This window comes from Palaemon carinicauda, chromosome 37, assembly GCF_036898095.1.
Source record: "Palaemon carinicauda isolate YSFRI2023 chromosome 37, ASM3689809v2, whole genome shotgun sequence".
NCBI lineage: Eukaryota > Metazoa > Arthropoda > Malacostraca > Decapoda > Palaemonidae > Palaemon > Palaemon carinicauda.
In genome coordinates, this window is record NC_090761.1 from 21847990 (window position 1) to 21850489 (window position 2500).

The following is a 2500-nucleotide window of genomic DNA, read 5'->3' on the forward strand; positions in this document are numbered from 1 at the left end:
AACGTTTAGCTATGAATTATTAAATGTCTGGGTTTATTTATCGACACTGAAACCATTTAAGTCTGAAGAAATCCCTCTTTAACATTCTTTATCGTCGGAACCGCATCGCATTTTGTTTAAATTGTTAATTATTTCTCTTATTTCCTTTCCCCACTGAGCTATTTTCCCTGCTGGTGCCCCTGGGCTTAGAGCACTCTGCTTTTCCAACTAGGGTTGTAGCTTAGCCAGTAATAATAATAATAATAATAATAATAATAATAATAATAATAATAATTCATGATGAGGACTATGAATCGTGAAATAGGAGATGATGAGCGGAGAAGTATTGAATTAAAAGCTCAAGATAGAGATGACTGGCGAAATCTAACCGAGGCCCTTTGCGTCAATAGGCAAAAGAGGAGATGATGACGATGATGATGGTGATAATAATAATAATAAAAATAATAATAATAATAATAATAATAATAATAATAATTATTATTATTATTATTATTACTATAATTATGATAATGATAATGATTGAAATTATCAACCACCCTAGCCATATTATATATATATATATATATATATATATACATATACATACATATATATATATATATATATATATATATATATATATATATATATATATATATATATTACACACATACATGCATTCATACATATATCTAAATATATACATACATACAGCAGCAATAAAGATTTGATCTTCCTATTGAATCATAAAGCCTTATCAAGGAAGTTTTATTGACTCCCAATAAAAATCTTGAAATTTCATATAAAAAATTACTTCTGGAAAATAAAAAATAAAATAAACTACAGATGAAAATTACGATCAGCTAATGCAAATGGCCATTAACATTTTATATAATTAGGCGACATTGAGACGAAAAATCACTCGAGAAAAATTACTTTTTAAACTGCTTTACTTTTCATTGACCATTGAAAAAGTAGTAATATAAATTGTGGTAATTTACGAATGATATTCAACATGATATTGTGGCGTTATTGGTAAGCCAGACGGGGGTTCACGTCCAGCTCAAACTCTTTAGTTTCATTAGTGCCTGCAACCTAACCATCGTTGTAAGCTTAGGTTGAGGGAGCATATACTTCTACCCCCTGAATCACCAGCAAGCATTGCCTGGCCCTCCCTGGTCCTAGCTTGGATGGAGAGGAGGCTAGAGCGTTGATCATATGTACTGCTAGCTAGGGCAATGCCACTGTCCCTTACATCTGCTTTTCATGAGTGGCCTTGAAATCCTCTCATCATGGAGGGTGCAGTTACCTGGTCCATAAATTGCCCCTGGCGTCAATGTCAGCGCCATTAGCCTCAGAGAGAGAGAGAGAGAGAGAGAGAGAGAGAGAGAGAGAGAGAGAGAGAGAGAGAGAGAGAGAGAGAGCAGCATGCGGACTCATGCTACCCTTGACTGGATTTTCCATGGATATAGGAACATTTTGCATTGGGCAACGCCAGGCATGTACAAATCGAAGCTCCATGCCTAACTTATACGGAATGGCTTTCCAATAAAAATGTAATTTGCCTTATTTTTATAAAACTTACTTACGTGATTTTGAAATATTTATTAAAACTTATTTTTTGATCTTGATATATTTGATAAAACTTAGTTTCATGATCTTGATATGTTTGATAAAACTTAGTTTTATGATCTTGATATGTTTGATAAAACTTAGTTTCCTGATCTTGAAATATTCATTAAAACTTGGTTTCATGATCTTGAAATATTTAATACTTACTAAAACTTAGTTTCATGATCTTGAAATATTTGATAAAACTGAGTTTCATGATCTTGAAATATTTGATAAAACTGAGTTTCATGATCTTGAAATATTTGATAAAACTGAGTTTCATGATCTTGAAATATTTGATAAACTGAGTTTCATGATCTTGAAATATTTGATAAACTGAGTTTCATGATCTTGAAATATTTGATAAACTGAGTTTCATGATCTTGAAATATTTGATAAAACTTTTCATGATCTTGAAATATAATATTCATTAAAACTTGGTTTCATGATCTTGAAATATTTGATAAAACTGAGTTTCCTGATCTTGAAATATTCTTTAAAACTTGGTTTCATGATCTTGAAATATTTGATTAAAATGAGTTTCATGATCTTGAAATATTTGATAACACTTAGTTTCATGACCTTGATTCCAGATTACAAGTCGATCACTTTTGAATTAAGAAATGTCTGGGTTTATTTATCGACGCTGAAACATTTTAAGTCTGAAGAAATCCTTCTTCAACATTCTTTATTATCGGAACAGCAACTAATTGTTAATTATTTCTCTTATTTCCTTTCCATACAGGGCTAATTTTCCTGATGAGCCCCTGGGCTTAGAGCATCCTGCTTTTCCGTTAGGGTTGTAGTTTAATAAAAATACTAATAACAACAACAACAACAACAACAACAACAACAATAATAATAATAATAATAATAATAATTCATTCTGAGGACTATGAAGCGTGAAGTA